This window comes from Pan troglodytes, chromosome 7, assembly GCF_028858775.2.
Source record: "Pan troglodytes isolate AG18354 chromosome 7, NHGRI_mPanTro3-v2.0_pri, whole genome shotgun sequence".
Taxonomy (NCBI): domain Eukaryota; kingdom Metazoa; phylum Chordata; class Mammalia; order Primates; family Hominidae; genus Pan; species Pan troglodytes.
This window is the reverse complement of record NC_072405.2, coordinates 106,582,177-106,607,987: the sequence shown is the minus strand read 5'-3', so window position 1 is coordinate 106,607,987 and position 25,811 is coordinate 106,582,177. Positions and strand designations below refer to the sequence as shown.

Genomic DNA, 25,811 nt, shown 5'->3' with positions numbered 1-25,811 from the left:
TCATTACCAGGAGAACAGTATGAGCAAAATCACCCCATGATTCAATTATCTCCAGCTGGCCCCATTCTTGACACGTGGGGATTATTACATTTCAAGCTGAGATTTGGATGGGGACATAGCCAAACCATATCATTCAGTCACTATAAAGAGGAAGTGCCGTAGTAGAGCAGCATTAGTCTGAAAACTTCATGTCTCTCTCACACACACACACACACACACACACACAAAACCACGAGCTGCTTCCAGGGACATCCTACTCTGGGGGAGATTCTGACACTCAACCTAGGACTTTTCAAGGAGGATTGTTGCAGACTATCAATTGATATATTAAAAATAACATGTAGCCAATTACTGAGACTCTGTGGGTGATTTCAAAGTTCTTCAGAATGTACATATTAAGTTACTCAGAAGAAATCCATTTTGGCTTTAACATATTAAATGTAATGAGCCTTACAGAATTGGTTTGTATCAGAAATACCAAAAGCTCAGTGGTGCCCACTGATCAATTTGTCCTCTACAGTAGTGCTCAAGCAGAGACGGATGAACCTAATAAGGACAGGCTGTTATTTAGTGAGAGCTTAAGAAGTGCCAGACATGGTGATAAATGTTTACACTTGTCATCTTATTTCATCTTGACCCATCTTTGGGAGAGGCTTCCTGTTATCCTTACCTTTCAGGGGAGGACCCGAGGCTCAGTGAAGGTGAGTGACTTGCCCCAAAACACACACCTATGTAAAGGCAGGACTGTCCTGTAATCTAGGTGGCCCACCTGACCCCACAACATCAATGTCCCTGACTGTGTGTAGGGGCTGCAGATAGCAGAAAGGAACTTGGAGTAAGGACCAGTAGACTTGCAAGTAGATAACACCCCAAATGTGCTTGGGCTGCTGAATTTCTGAGCTAACCAAGGACTATTACATTCAGCTCTTCTAATTTATATTATGTTCATACAGACCAGCGTTTTAGCCTGGTGAGATATTTTTAGACTAGAAAACCTATGCAATGCTGAGGATTAAATAACTTTAATTCTATTGCACTTACCCACATCTGGCAGGCAGGGCGTACCTTTATATAGAATTAAAAGCCAATGAAACTTGCCGTTTTTTTTTTTTAAGTTTGGCAGTAAAATTGCTTTCTTCCAGTTGTTCACAAATGAAACATGCTGTGCTGGTTTCTGAAAACCAAGAAGCCTGGAGAGAAATTTATGACTTTGAAACAAAATTTAGAGGTTGAAGGATTTAGCAGTTTGCAAAGAACATGGAGCTAAGCCCTTGAAAAAGGCTGTTCAAAAAGTCCTGGCCTAAAGTGCCAAGGTCGTTTTCAGAAGTCCCCGCAGAAGCTCTTAGGAATCGGAAAGCGTAAAAATGGGGAGAGAGTATTTTGAAGACATCTTTCCCCTGAAAGCTGTTGCTTGTGAGCCTGTGCATTTTCCCACACGAATATGCTCGGCCGTTATGTTAGCCAGGCATTTCCTGCATGCGGCAGGTTTGTTATGCTTCTTTTTTTTTCCTTTTCCTTCTCAGGGAATTATCCAAGATTTGTAGCCAGCAGTCTCTGCCATATTTTCTCTCAGTCCTTAGTCACACGCCCATATATGGAAATCTTTATCACATAGTCCCTGGCTAGGACATTTTGTAGGAAGTGTTTAGTGTATTGTGGTCTTTATAATTAAGTTATTCTAAGGATAAAATGGCAGCAATAGGCATGACTATGTGTGTGTGTGTCTGTGTACGTGTCTGTGTGTGTGTTTAGCCTTTGTTAGCTGCGAAACATATTTGACAAGTTTAAAGTCAAGGGTTTATCCCCCTCAGTAGTTCTTGTACAGCAAAGTGAATTTTTGCTATTTAGAAAGGAATCTTCTTCACTTTTGCCAAAAGTAAAGTTGAAAGGCATGCTGGGATATTTTCCCCATAATAACGGATTTCAACCCCTTCACATTTGGACATTTTCCCTGCTTAGGCAGCCACAGCACAGAGATAGAATTAGTCACAAGGTTAGTCCAGCTTAAATAAGCAGAAGTCAAGTTAGTGCTTCACAGATTGGTCTTTTAGCAGATGCTCTGCCCTTTCGAGGAATGCAAGGGGCAAATGTGAGCTCTTAAGGATATTTTACATTTACGCAATGAAGTTACGCTGTTCAAAAAACTTTCTCATCTTTCTGCCCTTGTGCAACCTAATTTCTCTTACCAGAAACCTGAGGCTCCAAAGGTAAGTCATTTGCTTGAGAACCACAGCTAATACCACTTTGCATTCAGAAACCCCCAGCAGCTCCTACTGCATAAGTGATCAAGTCCAAACTCCTTAGGACAAAAGCGGAGATTTGAGAAACATTTAACAACCATTTATACACATAAGTACCTGTAGTTAGGCACCATGAGGGGTGAAACCAAAGAAGATGAATTCTTAGACAGCTGTAATAGAAAGGAAGAAGTCTGTCATCATACAAATAATTAATTGCAATAAGTGTCTTAGTCGGCTCAGGCTGCTGTAACAAAATACTATAGACTGGGTGGCTTAAAAAACTATTTATTTCTCACAGTTCTGGAGGCCGGAAGTCCAGGGTCAAGGTGACAGTGGATTCGTTTCCTGGTGAGGACCCTCTTCCTGGTTTGTACATGTAAGTGGTCACTGTCTTGCTGTCTTGCTGTTTCCTCATGTGGTTTTTTCCTGGGTGAGTGCACTGATGAGAGAGAGAGAGAGAGAGAATCTATTTTCCTCTTTTTATTTTTTATTTACTTATTTTTTCGAGACGGAGTCTCACTCTGTTGCCCAGGCTGGAGTGCGGTGGCGTGATCTTGGCTCACTGTAACCTCTGCCTCCCGGTTCAAGTGAGTCTCCTGCCTCAGCCTCCCAAGTAGCCTGGGATTACAGGCACCTGCCACCAAGCCCAGCTAATTTTTGTATTTTTATTAGAGACGGGGTTTCACCATGCTGGCCAGGCTGGTCTCAAACTCCTGACCTAGGGTGATCCACCCACCTTGGCTTCCCAAAGTGCTAGGATTACAGGCGTGAGCCACCGTGCCTGGCCTATTTTCCTCTTCTTATAAGGGCACTGTTTCTCTCATGAGAATTCTCACCCTCACGACCTCATCTAAACCTAATACTCCCGAAGGCTTTACCTCTAGATACTATTACATTGGGAGTCAGGGCCTCAACATATGAATTTTCAGAGGACATAAACATTCAGCCCATAGCAATAAGCAAGTGACTGGGGAAGAGTGGTCTGGGATTGAGCAGTGTTGAGGTAAAACTAGCTTTAAAAATCATGTTCTTCCCAATGGTCTCTCCCCATGGACTTGATCCAGGGTCTGTGAATAGCTTCGTCCTGCAACTAGTGATGCATCAGAGCAAAAAAAAGAGGCAGGACATAATGCAGCACTTAGGAAGGAGGACGTGTGTGCGATCATCATCAGACTTCCACTTACAGGTTAAAAGAGAAATGAGAGTTGTAGTTGTGGGTGAGGCCAGGGTAGGGGAAGGAGGAAGTTGGGGAGGGGCTGGCAGGGAAGACCAACACTATGTCATGGACAACATCCCTGGAAGGTATTTCCCAAATTTCCTTCCAAGAAGATGGTCTGTTTGTACATTATTACTGAGATTTTGGACCCAGATTATGTGTCTGTTTTCAGAGATATTTGATTGCTTGAGCCCTTCTCCATAGCCAGATCATCTCCAGGGTCAGTGAGATAGTTAACATATTATAAGTGATATTGACTTCCCCCTGGACGTAATAAGAGGTCTCCTTTTGTATAAGCAGTACAGGTTCTGTGAGTTCGGCCTGTCTGCAGTTAAAGTCTAGTACAGGCCTGGGGATGAGTGTATTTGCTTTGCTAAGTAATTGACTCCAGACACATTTTGCCTGTACAGAGACCTGAAGTGGGCATATGACTGTGTTTGAGATAAAACAAACAAAGAGAACAGCCTTGGGCGACCAGTGGCATGGAGCCCAGCCAGATAAACACCCTCTGGGTATACCCAATGCCAATTTTGGTGTGGGGACCCTTTTGCCCATTGTCCTGCATGGGCTTCAAGAGTCCCAGCAACCATTGGGAAATAATTAAATCACCTTATACGATTGTTCTTGGAAGTAAAATGCTAAGAAGTGTTTGTACAGGTCAATCAAGTCAACACAGCAGGAAGCAGAGTTAGCTGCTTTCTTTTAAAGGGACCTAGCACTATGTTCTGCCTTCCTCTCTTCTTCCCTCCTTTCGTGACTTCCTTCCACTTCAACTGAACATCTACTATGTGCTGGTACTGCCCCAAGCACAGGGAGTACACAAACGATGAAAGCATGGCCTGGCATTTGTCCTCTTTTATTCTGTGAATATTTATTGTATGTGCCAGCCACTATGCCATGTACCAGGCATGCTGCATGGAAGAAGGAAATGCAGATTCTGCATTGTCAGGATACAGGATAGTGGTAATAGTGTTGAGTAAGTAATTAGGAGTGTCTCGAAAGTCATAGAACAGAGTTCCATGAGGATGTATAACAGAAGGGCCTAATTGAGTTTATGGAATCAAACAGCTCTTCATCTGAAAGGACCATGGAGAAAGTGCTTAAAACATGCTTTTACCTAAGTGAGCTCTATTTTAAATTCATATTCTATCTTCCTAAAGTGAAGAAAATCATATGACTTTTTAAATTTTATTTGATTAAATTATATTGATTACATGAGTCAAGCAACCTGTTTAATAAGTGAATTAGTTGCTCAAGATTTAGGTAGATTTAGTCTTCGGACTAAACTCAAATTCAAACTTCCTAAGTTCATATGGCAAGTTAGGCAGAATTCTAAGATGATCTCCAGTATTCCTACTCTCCTCTTCCCTGGTGTACACATTCTCCCAGTTATTTAATCAAACTCTAAGCTAGGTACCAAGAAGAGATTTTGCGGAAGTAGTTAAGGTGCCAAATCAACTGACCTTAAGGTGGGAAGATTATCTGGGGAGCGGCAGGTGCTGATCTAATCAGCCAAGCCCTTAAAAAGGACTGGGCTCTTGCTGGTGAAAGAGATTCAAAGATTCGAAGTGTGAAATAAATTTGACACTGGAGCCAGGGTGGGGGATTCTCCAAAGCTGGATTTGAAGAGGAATATGAAGGGCCTTTAGGAGCTGAGAGCAGCTCCTAGCTGATAGCCAACAAAGAAATGAGGGCCTCAGTCCTATAACCTCAAGGAAGTGAATGCTGCCATGACCACATGAGCTTGGAAGATGACCCTGAGCTCTTAATGAGAAAAAAGAAAACCTTGCCAACACTTTTAGCCTTGTGAGATCCTAAGTAGAGAACACAGCCACGCTGTGCACAGCCTTCTGACCTATGGCACTGTGAACTAATAGGTGAGCATTGTTTTAAGCCTCTAAGTTTGTGGCAATTTGAGACACAGCAATAGAAAACAAATACAGCTGCTATTCTGTTTCCCTCTCAGTATGGACGTCTCTATTAATTCCATTATGACCCAAATCCTCTTGATTAAAAAGACTGGACATGTGACCAGGTTGGCAAATCATCATATCTCTCACCTCTGAGCATAATAATTGACTCAGGTGTTGGGATTGTGACCTAAGCTGTGCCACCAGTGTCCTTACCTGTGAATTATCAAAGATGAGCTTAAGGAAGAATGCTAACTTCCCCAGGAATGAGAGCCCAGAGCTGCCCATATCCATGACTCCACTAACATGATGAAACTGATTTGAACCTTGAAACCCAAAGAACATGGAGAGTCCTGACAGTGTTCGAGACCCTGCATCCATTGTCTTTTGGCCACCTGAACCTATGCCCTTCCAGAGACTTCGTTATATGAACCAAGGCTTCTCCTTTTGATTTGAGCCAGGTCATGCTGAGCTTCTGTGGCACGCAGCCAGAGAGGTCTGAAGAGCAAAGCTAGAGAGAAGTAAAGAACTGTGAGCTGGAAGACACCAGTTCTGCTTATCAGACATTATCAAGACATGGAAGTGTCTCCTTGCATATAACCTGAGTTTTGTATTTTGTTCTTATAAATCAGTGCTGAAGGACATCAAATGATAGCAAAAACAAACACTAGCTCAATCATATTATTAGAGCTTGCAGGGATTTTAGATGCTATCTGGTCAAGGGCCCTAATTTTCTATGTGTAGAAGCTCAGGCCCAGAGAGAAGAGCAGCTAGTTAGGTAACAAGGTGGTCATTCCAGAATTATTGGGTAAAACTGACCCAGGTTGAATGAAAAATGGTGCTCTCTGTATCTAATCCATTTTCTTCTGCTTTCCATTATTACTTGGGTCTTCCATCATTCCAGTGTCTTTTTCTCAACTTTTCTAAAACTGTGTCTACTGAGCACTGTGACTCTCACGATCCCTATGATATATTTTCAACCTAGACTCTCCAGTTTCTGAAACTCTGGTGATATCTCAGTTTGTCAGAGTGATTTCTACTTGATTCTACTAAAACTGGTGTAAAACTGTGTCCTGTTGTACATACTGCAAGAAGCTATCCTGGGCACAACTTACCTTTGTGATGATTGTATAAGGATAAATTTATAAATGATTACCTCCCTTAAATACAAATGTAAGTTGTTTCCATAGATACCTGTTCACAAAGATTAATTAGATAAATGTTTTCCAATGCCTGGTTGAATTACACTTCTGACATACCAAAGTGTGAACATCTTACTCCATTTGAACATGGAATTACAGAGTAGAAGATCTGGAAGAGGGCCTTAGGGATCACCAGACTCAATCTCTCATGGATCAGAGAAGGACAATGGGCTCCAAAGAGCGGGAAGGCCTTGGTCAAGGTCAGAGCCTCTCTATTTTAAAAATCAATAGGCCGCCTATTGTGCTTTTAAATGAGATGAACTCACAAACATCTTTTCTTAAAATTTGCCTTTTCTGCATGTATATAAACAAAAGCCGCAAAAAATGTAAAATGTAAAGATTGTCCACCACCTGGATTTCGGAGCAACTAGGGAAAAATCTGTTTCCAGGATTAAGAACAATCTTACCAATGAGATAATAAAATAACCTATTTGTTATTAATTTTAAAACTTGAGTAATTGAAAGAGCAGCATTGTTTTTCTTTATAAAAATTGATATACATTTATTTTAAAATATTTGGAAAACTGTAAGCTGTAGAAAGAAGAAGAAATTGCTTATATTTGCACTACCCAACAAAACAAATTTTTAACATTTTTGGTGATTTTTCTTCAATCTTTTTCTATATGAATAGAAAGTCTGTGAGGATGGCAGTCATAAACATTTTCCCACGTTATTACATCTTCTTTATAAATATCTACTAAGCACATGTGGTATGTTTTTCTTTAGCAGCTAACTGTTCTATTACAGGAATGCTGGTTTTAAAATAACCTTACAAAGATCATCTTCATGTATAAATATATTTTTCCATATTTAGGAGTATTCTCTTATTCCTTATAAATGGAATTTCTGGATCTGTTTTATAATAGGTGCATAACTCAATTGATAGACATTAAAAGAATTAAATAAGTATGTTAATCAGAATGAGCCAGGTGTGCTGTGGTAACAAGCAGCAGTATTATCTCAATGACCTAAGAAAAATAAAAATTTACTTCTTAGTTCTGGGAATTCATTTTTGGGCTCAGGTTACTCTCTGAAGCTGCTGTCCTTAGCAGTCCAGACTTTTCAGTGCTTTGGTTCCACCGTCTCAACCAAGCCTCCTCTCCAATTACATCTTCACAGGAAGGTTCCTAAATACTCACTCATACCCCGTAGGCGGAACTTGTTACACAACCCTGTCTGCCTTCAAGGCAGTGGGATTGGGTGAGAAAGCGTGGTCCACCCATGCACCAGAAGGAGGTAAGCAGTTAAAGTTTCTATCACATCACAGTTCATGTTGTTGACCAATTGCTTTTCACAATTCACATGCCCATCAATTTGCATGAGAAAGTCCTTTTCACTACATGCATTTACTATACTCATTGCATATTACTCCTTTAAAAAAAAGCTTTGCTACAGTGATGGGCAAAAATATTTAATATTTATCCCTTTGATTACCTCAAGGTCAACTTTTTAAATTCATTCATTCATTCATTCATTCATTCATTGAATCAATCATTCAACAAATACAGCTATGTGGCAATGATGAATTGGATATGTGGTGGTGGTCCCACATGATTATAAGGGAACAAACAACTTTAACCTCAGTGTGGATTAGGATGACATTGAGGAGCCTCTAGATGTGAGTCCTGAGGAACTGACAGAGTTGTGAGAGCTGGAACAGAAACTCAGAGCTTAAAGAAGAGTCAAGAGAAAAGGAAACTGCAGAAGAAAAAGAAAAAACCCTGAGCAAATTCACTGTCAAGGGTTTGGCAGAAGCCTTTGTAGACCTCAACAACTCAGAAAGTTTGAAACCATGGACCCTAACACTGAAAGGTTTTCATTAGTAGAGAGACGTGTTCATGATGCATTATCTACTTTACAAGCACATCTATGATGAAGAAAAAGAAATAAACCAAGCATTCTTTTCTTTTCTGAAAAGAGTGACACCTCCTCAAGAACAGCCCCAGGCAGGTCCTTCAGGAGGTGCTCCAGAAGAAGGCATTGTTTTCATAGATGACAGCTCCATGTGTGTTATTACCCCTTCAGTCCTTCCAGTGGGACAAACTGGAGAGGTAGAAGACAGTGATACTGATGATCCTGACATTGTGTAGGCCTAGGCTAATATGTGTGATTGTGCCTTAGTTTTTAACAAAAATGTTTAAAAAGTGAAAAATAAAAAACTGTGAAAGTAGAAAAAGCTTATAGAATAAGGATATTAAAAAGAAATATTTTGGGGCCAGGCGCGGTGGCTCACGCCTGTAATCCCAGCACTTTGGGAGGCCGAGTGAGGTGGATCACGACTTTAGGAGATCGAGACCATTCTGGCTAACACGGTGAAACCCCGTCTCTACTAAAAATACAAAAAATTAGCCGGGCTTAGTGGCGGGCACCTGTAGTCCCAGCTACTTGGGAGGCTGAGGCAGGAGAATGACGTGAACCAGGGAGGTGGAGCTTGCAGTGAGTGGAGCTCGCGCCACTGGACTCTAGCCTGGACCACAGAGCGAGACTCCATCTCAAAAAAAAAAAAAAAAGAATTATTTTTGTACAGCTGTACAATGTGTGTTTAAGCCAAATATCTACAAAATAATCAAAACATTAAAAAATTTAAGAGGTTTATAAAGTAAAAATGTTACAGTAAGCTAAAGTTAATTCAGTATTGAAGAAAGAAAAATATTTTTTATAAATGTAGTGCCATCTACATGTACAGTGTTTATAAGGTGTACAGTTGTGTCCTAAGCTTTCACATTCAATCACCACTCACTCATTGACTCACCCAGAGTAACTTCCAGTCCTGCAAGCTCCATTTATGGTAAGTGACCTAAACAGGACAGGGTGTGCCATTCTTAACATTTTATATTGTATTTTTACTGTTTTCTGTTTGAATATGTTCAGATACACAAATACTTACCATTGTGTCATAATTGCCTACAGTATTCAGTAGAGTAACATGCTGTACAGTTTGTGGCCTAAGAGTGATAAAACCATACCATAGAGCCTAGGAGTGGAGTAAGCAATACCATCTAGGTTTGTATATGCACACCCTATGATATTCACACAATGACAAAATTGCCCAAGGAAAGCATTTCCATTGTTAGGTGGCGCATGACTGTATTTACTTAACAGGTGAACCAGGCACTGACCCAGGTATTAGGTCTCTAATGGTGGACACATACACATGGCCCCTTTCCCCATGGGCTTTATGATCATTGACTAGTTATGGTGCCTCTTTTATGAATTGTCTGTAAATATCCTTGCATGTTTGCGTTTAGAGTTCTTTGCATTTTTGTTATTGAGTTACTTCAGCTCTTTATAAAGAAAAGATAGAAGCTCTTTTTTGCATTCGCTGCAAACTTTTTTTCAGTTTGCCTTTTAATCTAAATTTTGGTGATGTTTTCCCTTTTTTACAGATTTTTAAAATTATCTATTCAGATCTTTTGGTCTTTTCCCCTTAGATTTCTTTCCTTACTTTTAATCTTAGGAAATACTAAAAATGGTTATTTCTGAGTTTTTTACAATTTTTCTCTTGCTAAAAATCACCTTGTGAGAAAACATACACCTACACTCACATATGTGTGTGTATGTATATAGATATTTTTAGAGAGAGAGAGAGAAGGAGAGAGAGTGTGTGTGTGTGAGAGAGAGAAGGAAATAGAGAGATGGAAAGAGAGAGGAGGGAGAGAATTCAGTGGATAATTCAATTCAAGACTCTTTATGCAGGTTTTGAACCTAAAAGCCACTTTAGCAATCCCAGTGCCTGCCTACCTCTCCTGTTTGCCCAGTCTTTTCTCCTCTTGGGGTTCCCAGATGGAAGGTGCTATGGAAGGTGCTTACAGTCCTTACAGCACTACAGAAGGTGCTGTAAGGACTAGACAAAAGAATAATGCATGGTCTGTCCTTCTAGTCTATAAAATCACATGCACAACTACACAGGCACATGCACGCAGAGTTCATTAATTCAAGGCTGTGTGTGGTAAGAAACAAGTGAGTTGTGTAGACTGGATGGACTCCAAACTTTTCATTTTGCAACCCTGTTAGTTAAAAACATGTTGTGCAAGCACTTTCAATATATATTTCATAGAACTCAAGACACTATCAATTGTGCATTACATCATTACGTTATACAGCATGAAGAAAGAAAAATATCCCTGCCAAATTGTGACATAGCCTTTCTGTAGGTATTGATTGTAAAATGCATCTCAATATGAGAGATGTTAAAATGTGAAACAATGTGTGTCTCAGAACTGATAAAAAATGATCATATGCTTCTAAATGAATATATTATGCCCTCTTAAAAGCATACACAAAAATGGGAGTTTTAAAAGGTTGAAGTTTTATAAGCAAAAGTTTAATACCTTCCTGTTGCACCCGAAAGGATCACTACAGACACCCCACTCTGGAGGCCACTGGCATAGACAGAGGTCCTGTGTGGGCCCAGAAGAGTGAGGGGCTCTTAGCTGAGTCTGTGTGGCTCTGGGGAAGTGGACAAGCGTTTCAGAAGAAGTGCCCAAACACAGAAACAGGGAAAGCATCTGAGTGATGTTAGGGGACAGTGAAGCCAAGGGGCCAGAAGTGACTGTGGTTCTCAGCCTCAGTGTTAGGGCGAATGACAGAAGTAGGGTAGCCAGGCGAGGAAGCTACTCTCTGGGAGAAAGATAAACAACTTAGGGAAATAGCGGCATGTAAATGGAGCTAACTTGAACTGGGTAAGCAGATGACAGCTGGGCACTGTATTTAATGTCAGCATAGACAAAGAGCAACACAAGCTTTGGGTAGGTGCCACTTAAGGCTGATCTTACAAGTCAGACGTGTGGTGGCTCTAACAGAAGTCACGAGAACCTGGCTCAAGATAGCTCCCCTACTGACGGTCACAATTTCTCCTTTGAAGATTAATCCCTTTCAGTTAAAGGACTGAAGACTCCAATTAAAATGCAATTACCCCCAACAGAGGTAACCAACATATTTTTCTTGTGAGAGGACAGGTTGCTGAGAGGAAGGCACTAAAGAAATATAGTGTGAAAGCTGGAGGTGGATTCTTCTGGTATTCCAGAAGCTGGATAATTCTGGAATACTGGATTCTTCTGCAATGCCTGTCCACTTCCCCAGAGCCACACAGACTCAGCTAAGAGCCCCCTCACTTTTCTGGGCCCACACAGGACCTCCGTCTATGCCTGTGGCCTCCAGGGTGGGGTGTCTGCACTGATCCTTTGGGGTGCAACAGGAAGGTATTGAACTTTTGCTTATAAAATTTCAACCTTTTCAAACTCCCATTTTTGTGTATGCTTTTAAGAGGACATAATATATTCATTTAGAAACATATGATTTTTTTTATCAGTTCTGAGACACACATTGTTTCACATTTTAACATCTCTCATATTGGAATACATTTTACAATCAATACCTACGAAAGCCTATGTCACAATTTGATTGGCAGGGATATTTTTCTTTCTTCATGCTGTATAATGTGATGATGTAATGCACAACTGATAGTGTCTTGAGTTCTATGAAATATATATTGAAAGTGCTTGCACAACATGTTTTTAACTAATGGGGTTGCAAAATGAAAAGTTTGGAGTCCATCCAGTCTACACAACTCACTTGTTTCTTATCATACACAGCCTTGAACTAATGAACTCTGCATGTGTGTGCGCCTGTGTAGTTGTGCATGTGATATTATAAACTTGAAGGACAGAACACACATTTTTTTCTGTGTAGTCCTTACAGCACCTTCCATAGTCTAGGCCAGCAGTTCTCAACACTATCAGACCTAACACCCCTTTTATAGCTAATAATTTATAATGTCCTTTTTACTATCTTAAAATGAAATTCACAAATAAGTTTTTTAAAAGCCCATATTGTATTAGTTGGGTTCCCCTTATTGCTAAAACAAATGCACCCTAATATATTTAATAGCTTAAATGCAATAAATGTTTATTTCTAGCTCTCACGATAGGACTGAGCAGATAAATAATGGGCAGGGAGTTGAAACAGACATGGAGGCGTGCACCTGGGAGGTTTCCATGGGCCAGGCCTGGAAGTGGCATGTGCCACTTCTGCTCAGGGGCCATTGGCTAGGACTCAAGCACATGACCACACCTGCCTGCAAGGGTAGATGGGAAATAGAGTCTAGCTGGGGAACCAGGAGAGAGAGTGGAACATGGATTTTGGTGGGCATCTAGCAGTTTCTGCCACAAATATAATGCCTTGTTATAAAAGAGAAATAAAATAATTTACAATAAAATAATATGATTTTCATTATGTATACCCTTAGGATAGTCACACTAGAAGACATGAGTCAAATGCTTTCACTCATAAGAGAATGATGTGAATGTGAAGGCCTTAAGTGCAGTTTAAGAGTGGCGTGTTGTATTAATGACTAACATATCCTTCCCTATTTTACTATTACTATCCAACAGTGGTATTTCTTTTCTTTTCTTTTTTTTTTTTTTTTTTACTAGTAATGAGAGTTCCTGAAATAGTGAACAACGCTTAGTAAAATTCTGAACAAAGCACAGTCTTTCTTTAATTTATACAGCTGACACATTATGGGAAAATCTGGTGCATATTAGAACTCTGCAACAAATGCTTTGTATTTATGTGTAAAATCAAATTGGGCTCTAGGCTCAGATAATTATAAAGATTTTTTTTTTTTTTTTTTTGCCTCCAGGAACATCAAATGGAGCACTAGTAGGCCCTGAGGGATGAGGGAGAATCCTTCGTTGTGCAGAACTTTTCTGGATATTGCAGGATGTCTAGCAACCCCAGCACCCTCTTGCTAAATTCCAGTAGTACCCTCCCCACATACACAAGTCACTGTGACAACCACATACACCTCCACAATTTTCCAAAGCATCCCCATGGAGTCGTACTGCTTCCACTGAGAACCACTGGTCTTAATAAATCCTTGTCCAATTCACTCTTGGGTACTTGAAGAAATGGATAAACAAACTGATTCACTAATCCTGGCATATTGCTATAAAGCAAAGAATATGAATATATTTGGAATGCCAGCCTTGCGCTATGCTAGGTGATTTTACATAACTATCTCATTTAATCCTCATAACAGTATTGCAAGATATTATAAACTTGAAGGACAGACCACACATCTTTATAGTGAATGAAATGGAGGTCTTGGAGGTGAAGTAACATGTCTGTAATTACATGGTGGGTAAGTATGTGGGAAGCTGGGATTGAAATCTGGGCATGACTCCAGAATCCATGGTAAATTTCCACCATTATTAGGATGACCATATGTCTCCATTTAAGTCTACCATCCTGCATTTAAGTCTACTGTCCTGGAGTAATGATTATTAGCACTCCCTTTCACTCTCCAAAGAGTCCCAGTCTGGAGAGTAAATTACATGGCCACCGTAAATATTATATGCTGCTATTGTCATCAGTATTTATTGCACAGGAAGGTCAAGAGAGAGGGAAAAAAGTAATATTATTCTTTCTCAGACATCGGTGGATGACTGAGGAGGCAGAATGGGTTTTCTCTTCCGCATTTATCACCTATGCACTTCTCAAATCATCCATGGATATTTGTATCTGTTTATCTTCTGGAAAAACAATTTTTAAACAGTAGGAAAATAAACACTTTCTAGATATTCAATCTTTTACTATCAAACAGGGTGTTGTCCTTTACCTGCAAATAAGATATGCTGTCTCCTGAGAAAGACTAAGTACTCTTAAATCTGAGAAACAGCTGAAGATAGCGTAGGAAGCTGAACTGAGACACGCTGAGCAAAGTGATGCATTGATGCTTGCTTGCTTGCTTTTGATGAGCTGGTCACATTCTTGAAGTTAGGAAGAAATCCTCCCTTTAGATATTTAAGTTAGAAGCCTATCTCTATCAGCTCCTGGTTCTGACAGTTTTCAAACAATTGCTTTAAACAAGTCACAGTTTTAGACATGTCACATGCACACGTTCAGTCTCAGAGTTACGGGAAAGTACCAGAAAAAATTCACAGGGTAATTTCAACACCCAAATGCTGTCTCCGCCACCTTTCCCATCTTATTCCTGTCAATAATTCTCTCCCTCCACTCTGCCCTGCCATCCCCCCACCTTTTGTTTCAGCTCCTTGTGGCATTTGGTGTTTCCCCTCCCAATCTGCAGCCAGGGTCAGCACTGGTGAGGAAAAGTGGGTCAGATTGCCCTCTGTCTCCTGGTGCTGAGCACTCCTATGTTGGTTCAAACACAGCACCAGCTGAAACTCACTCAGGCCTTCCCCAGCTGGCATCAGCCACTGCCCTAGTGGTGGTCTCAGGAATTTCTTGAAAAGGAAGTAAACCGGTGGTCAGCTGCCCCTTCTTGGTTTCCCACCAAGAGCTCTAATAGAAACAGTCCTGGTGGAGATGCTGAGCCTGACCCCGCTGGGGGCCTATTGGAAGATGTGTCTTAGACCCAGGTGGCACAGGGCAGAGAGGGAGCTTCCGGGCTATTCCTGGTTTATCCATGCACCATTGCCAAGCTTGGGGATGATGCTTAACAAAGAGCACAGCATTCCATTGAAGGCTCATAATAAAATTATAAAATTTAAAAAATAATAATGGTTGAATTGGGCTTAAGTAATACCATCCTGTTGTAATTGTTTCCTTCAGCTTCAGTTGTATTTAGAAAAAAAGAAATCACCTCAGAAGCTGATACAAATTATTAAAATTTCCCCCTCTTCAAGTCTCTGTAGCAGAGTAGAAGGCATGGAGACTGTCAAAAGACATCTGAAACCTTAAATGATAAGTATGAAATAATCTCTCTAAGTGTGGATATTGACCGCTTTTGTTGTATAAAGACAGATTGTTCTGCTGAGACCACAGGAAATACACTCCATAAATGCTATCTTTTCTCCCTCCCATATCCATAGCAGACTGTGTTAATTGATCACCTACTCTTTCTGGCTAATTCTCAATAGAATATTTCAGGGAGAAACTGATGAAAGTTGGCAAAGGAAATGAAAGCTGTTTTCCTTTCTGACCTAGAGTAAGCCCACAATGAGGTAGACATTCCCAGAATTTATCACCCAAGGAAGTTATAGTATTTGATACAGGAATTTGGAATCTTGGAGAATGGACTTTAGACCACCATGAGAAGGATCTCTTAATTTTCTCTCACCCCATCAATCTGTCTTGAGAAGTCTAGCTATGCTGGAATACTACCAGCTGGAAAGGGATTGATGTGGAGATATGCCGGGAGGTAGGTAGGGAGGCCCTGGAGAGGAACCCAAGCTCAAGATGAGTACTTTACATTTTGGAAGCCAGATTACTTACAAGTAGCTCTTTGGGTCTTCTTTCTTTGCTGATATCCTGGAGTCTTAAGCAAAGTTGATCTATTCATTCATTCAACAAACAATTATTGGGCATCTATCCTGTGGCAGTTACTGAGCTATGATCTAGAATATGAGGATGAATGACACGGATACAATCTGAGGATGACAAACCAATTACAGCTGTTTTTAATCTTGGTGGTAAGGGCTTTGAGTGGCAAAACGTGGACAGAAATGCTGGGGTGACACAGCAGGGGAGCCCAGTGTTCTAGTTAAGTGGTATCTGTTCTCCAACTTGATTTCACTGGATGGACTGGGCACAGAGAGAAGAATTATGGGCAGGGCTTGGGCAGGAAGATTAAAGAGGTAGCTACTCCCCCAAGAGTCGGGTCCCTGAGATCCAGGTAACTTATTCACATAAAGGCTCTTTTCTTCCACTGCCAACCTTGGAGTTTGATTTTTTTATAGGGTTTGATTTCTTTATAGTAGGTCATGGAAGCTAAAACCTTGGCAAAGAGCAATCTGTGATCTGCTGCTATTGTGTTTTTCTGTTCCCGTCCACAGGTGATTCCTAGCAGTCTCCATTTTGAAGTTCTCTTCTCCTTTGACCAAGCATCCAGCACATCCTCACAACACTCCAAAGCCACCTTGAAGACTCTCTTCAAAGCAGTTCTTACTGTTGATACCACCACCATTGTTCCGACACATGAGGCAGGAGGACCCAAGGCCAGAGGTCATGGTGGAGAGATGAGCAGATAGTCCTCAAAGGCAGACAGGGCTGGGGTTGGAGAGGAATTCCCTAATAGCTGTTATAAATGGAGATATGACAGGTGTGAACAAACAACCTAGGACTGGAAGAAAGAAGAGGGAGGAGTCGGGTAGAGATAGTACTTGGAGTGGATGCCCAGGCTGTGTAGTGACATAAAGGGGCTTAAAGAGGGCTTAGGGAGCAGATCTGAGAGGAAGAGAATGAAGGAAGGTAAGGAATTCAGTCTTTGGCATTCTGATACGTTGTGAGGGCTGGGGGTGGTGACCGACTAGATTCAGGGAACCTGAGGGCTGGGTGTTGGTTTGTGTTCTTGAAATTACTTCCTCAGGATTTCACATCTAACCAAATATTAACAATCATTTACTAAATAAATATTGTTCTGTCCCTGGATGGGCAGATGGGAGTGTTATGCCTGCCCCTCCCCATCCCCCACCAAAAAAATAACAAAGGCAGTTTAATTCATGACCCCAAGGCTGTCACAATCCAGACTAAGAAGTGCCCTGAGAGCCTGGTGGGATCATCTTGGTGCACAGACCCAGTATCCAGGGGATCTGAGTGGCCAAGGAACACCCAGAACTCCTGCCTCCCATAAGTGCAAGGCTGAGCATAGCAAAGTATGAAGAGGGAAGGCTCTTCTAACACTGAAGTACGTAGGAGCAGACTTTTCAGTAAGAAGAAAAGTCCCAGAAATTCAGATTAGATTATAAACAAATTATAAAGTGATAAGCTGGCTGAAACAATAATATTCAAATTAGTTCAATTCAGCAAGTACATATGAGTGCTTCTGTGTGCCCATCCTGGGCTAGTCTACTTGAGGGAATGGACACAGGAGAAATGAACAGGGTTTAAAGGGGAGGTATTTCTTCAGGCACAAAGCTCTGCAGATGGCTGCCTCTCCACTGGGCACCCCATGACAATTCACACAAGATCTCTCCCAAGACCTCTCAAAGCAATTCTTTTAAGACCCCAGTCCCTGCCCCCAAGCAGCCAGGAGTCTGTTTCACTGGTATCAGATCAAGCAGACCCTTCCTGAAGCTTTTGTAGAGAAATGGAAGTGATTTGGTTAAAACAGGGAATTTCGGCTGGGTGCAGTGGCTCACACCTGTAATCCTAGCACTTTGGGAGACCCAGGCGGGCAGATTGTCTGGGCTCAGGAGTTTGAGACCAGCCTGGGCAACATAGCGAAACTCTGTCTGTACTAAAAATACAACAACAACAACAAAAAATTAGCCAAGCTTGGTAGCATGTGCCTGTAATCCCAGCTACTTGGGTGGCTGAGACATGGGAATCACTTGTACCTGGGAGACGGAAGTTGCAGTGAGCCGAGATCATGTCACTGCACTCCAGCCTGGGCGATGGAGTGAGACTGTCTCCAAAAAACAAAACAAACAAACAAACAAACGAAACAGGGAATTTCAAAGACGAAAGCAAGAGCAAAGATGGAGAATGGGTTGGAGGTGGAAGAAACACAGAAGTAAAGGCTAGTGAGGAGAGTATGAATACTTTAGGCTCTCTGAGTTGATGGCAGCAAGTAGAGCTAAGGGGCAGGGAGAATGAAGACATAGTCTCTACTGATTGGATGTAGAAGAAATGAAAAAGAAGAGTCTAAGATGACCTTCCGTAGGAGTGGTAGAAGGGTGAATGAGGAAAGTCAGTAGCTCAGAAAAGAAGCATTTGAAGAAGGAAGATAACAAGTTCAGTAATTCAAGACTCTATCTTTTCTTTCCTGAACTCTTCCTATAGTATCCCTGTTGGGTCCCCGTCTCCAGGATTTGTTCTCCAGTCTACCCTTTGCACTGGGTTTCTAAAAGGCAATCTTTACTGGATCATTCTCTGCATCCAGCCTCACAGTGGTTGCCACCATCTTGAGGTGAAAGGCCAAGGTCCAGAGCATGGCATACAAGCTCTTGGAGCTCTGCCTTACCTATATCTTAGCCTTATATCCTGCCATTCTCCTTCTTGGGCTCAACATTCCTGCCATCCTGAAATATTTGCATTGAAAAAGAAAGCCAGTTTCATGTGTCAGTGCTTTTGTACTTGGTAACCTCACCCTGAAAATTTTTTCCTACCTTTCCTGGTTGAACTCACCATCCTGTACCAGGTGGCTAAAAACCCAGCAAAGCACTCCCTAATGGTCCTCTCCACTCTCCCAAGGAAGGTTTGTTCCAGAAATGCAAGGTCTGATTCAATATATGAAAATTATTCAATGTAATCTTCCATATTAATGGCTGAAGGAGAAAAATCATGTGGTCTTGTCAACTGATACAGAAAAAGCATTTTAAAAAATCTAACATGTATTCATGATAAAAACTCTTAGAAAAAATGGATTAGAGGGAAACTTCCTCAACTTGATAAAGAGTGTCTACCAAAAGGCTCTAGCTAATATTATTTTTATTGGTGAAGGACTGAATGCTTTCTCCATAAGATCAAGAACAAGGCAACAATGTCTGCTCTCACCACTCTTATTCAACATAGTACAGGTAGTTCTGGCCAATTTCAAAAGGTACAAAAAGAAAAAAAAGCATGCAGATGAGAAAGGAAAAAATAAAACTGTCCCTATCTGCAGATGAAATGATTGTCTAGGTAGAAAATTCCATGAAATCTGCAAAACAACAACCTCCTAGAACTCATAAGTGAGTTCCTCAAGGTTGCAAGATGTAATACAAACATACAAAAGTCAATTTTATTTTGGCATCCATAACAGATGGAAGTTATAGTACTTGATACAGGAATTTGGAATCTTAGAAAATGGACCTTAGACCACCACAAGAGGGATCTCCTAATTCTCTCTCACCCCATCAGTCTGTCCTGAGAAGTCTAGCTATGCTGGAATACTACCAGCTGGGAAGGTAGTATATGGTGTCCATAACAGACACCAAAATAAAAAATAAATGCCATTTACAGTTGCTAAAAAAAACCAAGTATAAATCTAACAAAACATGTACAGGACTTCAATTGTACATGTTTTGTGGCAGAAAACTACAAAACATTGATGAAATAAACCAAAGAAGATCTAAATAAATGGAAAAACATAGTGTGTTTGTGGATTAGAAGATTCAATATAATAAAGAAGTCAATTCTTTGCCAATTTACATAGAAGTTCAATGCAATTCCTATCAGAATCCCAGCAAGATTTTTGTAGATATAGACACGATTATTCTAAAAATTTATATGAAAATGCAAAGGAACCAGAATAGCTAAAATAACTTTGTAAAAGAATAATAAAGTGGGAGGAATCAATCTACCTGATTTCAAGATTTATTATAGAGCTGTCATATTTACAGAGTGATAGACACATAGATCAATGAAACAAATAGAGAACCTAGAAACAGACTCACAAAAATATGCCCAACCAAAAGGTACAAAAGCAATTCAGTGGAGGAAGGATAGCCTTTTCAATGAAGCTCAACTTAAATCTCATATATTTAAAGAATTAACTCAAAAATAGATCACAGGCTTAAATGTAAAACCATAAAACTTTTAGAAAACAAAACACAGGAGAAAATCATAGGTATCTAGGGCTAGGCAAAAAGTTCTTAGATTTGCCATCAAAAGTCTGACCCATAAAAGAAAATATTAATGGTTAGATTTCATCAAAATTTAAAACTCTTGCTGTGTAAAATGGCCCATTATAAGAGTGAAAAGACAAGCTTCAGAGAGCAAGAAAATATTTACAAACCACATATCTGACAAAGGGCTAGTAGCTAGATACATAAAGATCTCTCAAAACCTAACACTAAAAAATAAAACAAAAGCAATACAATCAGAAAATGTGAAAACGACATGAAGAAACACTTTACTGAAGAGGATATATGGATGGCAAATACGCATTTGAAAATATGTTCAACATCATTAGTCATTAGGAAATGTGAATTAAAATCACAATGAAATATCACTATGCAACAGAATGGCTAAAATAAGAAATAGTGACAACACCAAATGCCAGTGTCAATGTGGATAAACTGTATCTCTCCTATAACTGTATCTCTTCTGTATCTCTCCTATATTTTTGTGTAAACATGTTTCCATTTCTCTGGATAAATACTCCTAGGTGTTTATCACACAAGTGTTCATGGCTGTTTTTCTGGTAGTAGCCCAAAAACTGTAAACAACCCAGATGTCCTTCAACAGGTGATAGCTAAACACACTATGGTACATCCATGTGGTAAAAAATATCAGCAATAAAAAGAAACGAACTTCTGATGTGCACAGAAAATTGGATGAAGCGTCAGGGAATTATGCAGAGTAAAAAAAGCCAATTCCAAAATGTTACATACTTGATTACAGCATTTATATAACATTCTTGAAATGACAAAATTATAGACATGGAGAATGGAGGAGGGGTTGCCAGGGGCTGAGACGGGTGTTGGAAGGAGGAGATGCAGTCGATAAGGTGGTGTGGCTATAATAGGGTAATAGCAGGGATATTTGTGGTGATGATATTGTTCTGTATCTTGTTAATATCCTGGTCTGACATCATACTATAGTTTTTCAAGATGTTGCCGTTGGTCAAAAATGGGTAAAGGGTACACTGGATTTCTCTGTATTGTTTCTTACAACTGCATGTGCATCTACAGTGATCTCAAAATTAAAAGTTGAATTTAAAAAATAAAGCACAAACCACACTCATGTATTATCTCATAGTCAGAGGCCCAGGCCCAGCATAACTGGGTCCTCTATTCAGGTCCCACCTGTCTGAGACCAAGGTGTCTGCCAGGGCTGTCGTCTCATCTGAGGTTTGGGGTCCTCTTTCATGCTTAATCAGGCTGTTGGTGGAATTCAGTTCCTTGTGGCTGTAGGACTGGATTCCCCATTTTCTCACTGTCCACCACAGACCATTCCAGAGACCAGCAGCTGCTTCTTGCCATGTGGCTCTTCAATATCCCTTTTCATGCTTTGAGTCTCACTTTCTAGGAGGGCCCAGGCCCATTTATGAAGTTGCCTGATTAGGTAAGTCCCACTGGGATAATCTCCCTTTTGATTAACAAGTCAACAGATTAGTAACCTAACCATGGGCACTGATACTCCACCATATTCACAGGTTCAGGAATTATGTGACGTGTGTATACCAGAGGGTGAGAATTCTTGGGACTGCCTTAGAATTCTGCCTCCCACAGATCATCTTAGCCCCAGCATTCTCTGTGGGATAGGCAGAAGTCTTTGATGGGACTACACCACAGTGCAATTCTTCTCTCTGGCCATTCCTATTGTTACCAAACAATCAATCGGCTCATTTCCCAATGCACATAAAAGCCAATACCATGCACTGGATTTTGAGAAAAGAAAGGCTTTATTTCTAGCTAATTGTCAAGGAGACAGGAGGAAATGCTCCAATCTGTCTTCCTGAACTGGGGACTGGGTCAGGCTTTATAGGCATATGGTAATGAGCCATGATCTGATTGAGTCTTCCAATGAAGTGCTGCCAGGGACGCATGATCTGACTAGATCCTGCCATGAGGTGACACCAGGGCTCCATCTGATTGGATTCTGTATCTTGCCATTCAGGGTCTGTTTCTTCATTCAGTCCCTGCTCCCCAGTTGGAGACCTTAGGTTCCACCCATGGTTGAATCCTTGGTTCATCTGGGCATGCTCAGGTTATGTGACCTTCAATCTGGAGGTTGCTGGCAACTGAAAAATAACTCACAACTTTGTTACATAAAACTTGAACCAGACCGGTCTGGTGCAGTTACACCATTTTCTTTGTTCCCTACTGTTGTTGATCCCTAGAGCAATTGCCCATAAACTTTCTGCACATAAATCTTGCCCTGTGAGTCTGTTTCCCAAGGAACTGGGAGTGTTACTGTTGTACCACTGAGCTAGAGGGCATGGAAGACTGACTGGTAACATTTTATTTATTTTTATTTTTATTTATTTATTTATTTTTGAGACAGAGTTTCACTCTTGTTGACCAGGCTGGAGTGCAATGGCACCATTTCGGCTTGCTTCAACCTCTGCCTCCTGGGTTCAAGTGATTCTCCTGCCTCAGCCTCCTGAGTAGCTAGGATTACAGGCATCCACCACCACGCCCTGATAAGTTTTTGTATTTTTAGTAGAGATTGGGTTTCACCATGTTGGCCAGGCTGGTCTCAAACTCCTGACCTCAGGTGATCTACCCACCTTGGCCTCCCAAAGTGCTGGGGTTACTGGCATGAGCTACTGCGCCTGGCCCCAACCAGTAACATTTTAAAAACCTGGGCACAAGTTATACTTGGGACCCTACTTAAAAAAAGAAGTTGATAGAGCTGTGGGGGGTAATCCCTAGGGCATCAAGTCAGGAGTACTACGTGGATGTTCATTGGCAACCAGGTCACTCAATGGTCTCCCTCCAGATTCTGTTTGCTGTAAAACTTGATCCTTCTTTATCATCACCATCACTGCCATCATTATCACCATGACATCATAGTTACCTTACATTGAAAGCTCACTGTGTTCCAAAGAGTGTGCAAAACATCTTATCTACCATCTGATGAGTCATTACAGCAGAGTAGTTAAGGGTACCAGGAGTTAGACTACCTCGTGTTGAATACCAGCTTCTGCATTTAATAGCAACATGGCTTCAGTTGGGTAAACTTTCTGAGCCTCAGCTTCCTCATCTATAAAATAGGGATGGTATTTGTTTGATAAAATAACCCTTCATGTATAACTCTTAATACAGTGCTTGGTACAGAACAAGCATTCCATAAATGTTAGCAATTTTGTAGTCTCATTTAATTCTTATGATAGTCCTGCAAGAGGATTTATAGCTGAGTAAGCTGAGGTTCAGAGAGGTTAAGCAACTTCCCAGAATCTAACAACAACTAAAGAGTGCCAGAGGTAAGATTTCAACCAAGTTCCTTCTGAGCACAAAGTGTTAGCCCTTAACCATTATTCTGTCTTGTTTCACAATCGTGGGGATCCACAGGGGTGACAATGCTGCCTTAAGCAGAACGCAGAAAGAAAAACTGAAAACATACACACAGAGTCAGAAAATCTCTGAAAAGGAAATGCTCGTGAGAGGGATTCCTACTGTTTCACCTGCCGGGTGTCAGGCTTCTGAGCCCAAACCTGTGTGCTGGTTTGTGGCTTCCTAAGTGGGGTAGTGGAAGTCAAAGTCTTTCTTCTTAAAAAAAATAAGCTGGGCAATAGCCCCTCAGGAAAATGTGATTACAGGTCCATGATCCCCCATCCAGAAGTTCTGAAATTCAGACAGCTCTGGAAACCAAAAGTTTTTTCATAATTCATTTGGTGGCAAAACCTGACTTGGCCTGAATTAATGCAAGCTCATCAACGTCTTGTTGCCTTTCTTGGGATGAATTGTCATACATTGCTGCAGAAATGCTCAAGTGATGATTTGCTGGGGGGCTGGCCCAGACTCCACTGAGCTGTCAGCAACTATGTTACCTTTCTAAACTCTGAAAAATTCTGAGTTCTAGAACACAGCTGGCCCTCCAGATATTTCAGATGAGGGCTTGAGGATCTTTTTCTATTCTTTTTTTTTTTTTTTTGAGATGGGGTCTCGCTCTGTCATCCAGGCTGGAGTAATGAGCCATGCAGTGGCACGATCACAGCTCACTGAAGCCTCGAACTCCTGGTCTCAAGTGATCCTCCCACCTCAGCCTCCTGAGTAGCTGGAACTACAGGCCATCATGTCCAGTTAATTCTTTTATTTTTTTGTGGAGACAAGTCCTTTCTATGTTGCCCAGGCTGGTCTGGAACTTCTTGGCCTCAAGGGATCCTTCTGCCTTTGCCTCCCGAAGTGCTGGGATTACAGGCATGAACCACCACACCTGGCCGTTTATTATTATTTTTGACCATTTTTACTAAGTACCAGAGCCAAGTGTACAAACCCACCAGATTTTATTCAAGAGTGACCTTCATTTAAATAACCTTTATCTGAGAGCTTTTCAGAAGCTCCCTTGTTCACTGAGAAGGAAGAATAGCAAGCCCCAGGCCATCCATACCTGTCCAGCTCTAACTGAAGGCAGGCTCAGGGGTTCTTGGTGGCCACTGCCCAATCCTTTTCCTGGAATTGTGGTTTTTTTGACCCTGTGTTTTAGAACATTCCTGCCTTGTGCTCGTGCCCCAGAATGCTGAGCTGTGTGTCTCTGTGTTATGGTATCATGTAGGACTAAGAGTGTTGGGATGAGAATAGGAGAGGACATTGGGGCTGTGGCTAAAAGAGCAGAAGAGAGATAGGAATGAGGCTCTTCCAGTTCCTTTCCTGAAACCTCTGAAAACAGCAATATTTTTTGCTCACAGTATTTTCAACACAATGCAAAAGCATAAACTTTATATATTTTAAATGCATAAATTCCACATTGTCTTCTCTTCCTTCTTCCCTAGTTAAGTGAAATAAAACACTCAATGAGATGCAGACCTGGTCATATTTAAATCTACAAGTTCAGAGTTGCAAAGGAACAGCACCTCTGAATAACTGACCTGTCTCTCAATATTTCTGCAGAGTCTATTCTAACATTGAAAACCCTGTTTAGCCACTTTGATGTGGAGCCGAATAGGTGAGCATCATTTTACCACCATTTGTTTAGCTGTACCTTGGCAAATGTCAAGTTTGAGTCTGGATATTTGGACTGTGGTGGGCAAAATGAGGTCAGCAGCCTCCCGATGGGCTTTCTGTCTGGCTGACAGCACCTTACCGACCTTCACTCAGCTCATAGAGAAGGTCGATGCATGACTCTTAGAGAAACATCGGATGAATAAGGCTTCTGGCTGCTTTCTTTTCAGGATAAATATCAGAGATCAGCTGATGCAGAAGATCCTTGTCACAACTCCAGCTCCAGAGCTTACCCTAAGAGCAAACTCAGTGAACACTTGGAGCATTTAAAGTGAAAACAGGCCAGGCATGGTGACACACACTTGTAACCCCAGAGCTTTGGGAGGCCAAGGCAGGTGGATCATTTGAGCCTGTGAGTATGAGTCCAGCCTGGGTGACGTGGCAAGACCCCGTCTCTACAAAAAAAAAAAATTACAAAAATTAGCCAGGCATGGTGGTGTGTGCCTGTAGTCCCAGCTACTTGGGAGGCTGAGGCAGGAGGATTGCCTGAGCCCAGGAGGCGAGGGTTGCATTGAGCTGAGACTGTGCCACTGCACTCCAGCCTGGGTGACAGAGGGGGACCCTGTCTCAAAAAAATAAAATAAAATAAATAAATAAATAAAGTGCAAACAAGTAAAAATATTTCTATATTTGACCCTTTCCAAATTATTCTCATCCATTCCCTCTCATCGATTATAATCTTTGGG

The 25,811-nt window shown here is 41.1% G+C and overlaps 1 long non-coding RNA gene across 1 annotated transcript; it reads left to right on the top strand.

Annotated features, from left to right (window-relative positions):
• Positions 1 to 1,940: 1,940 nt before the first annotated feature.
• Positions 1,941 to 21,146, top strand: LOC104007692 (uncharacterized). The gene is made up of 3 exons (XR_010159637.1): positions 1,941 to 2,207; positions 2,539 to 2,616; positions 16,369 to 21,146. It is a non-coding gene; the product is annotated as an uncharacterized LOC104007692 (long non-coding RNA).
• Positions 21,147 to 25,811: the final 4,665 nt, after the last annotated feature.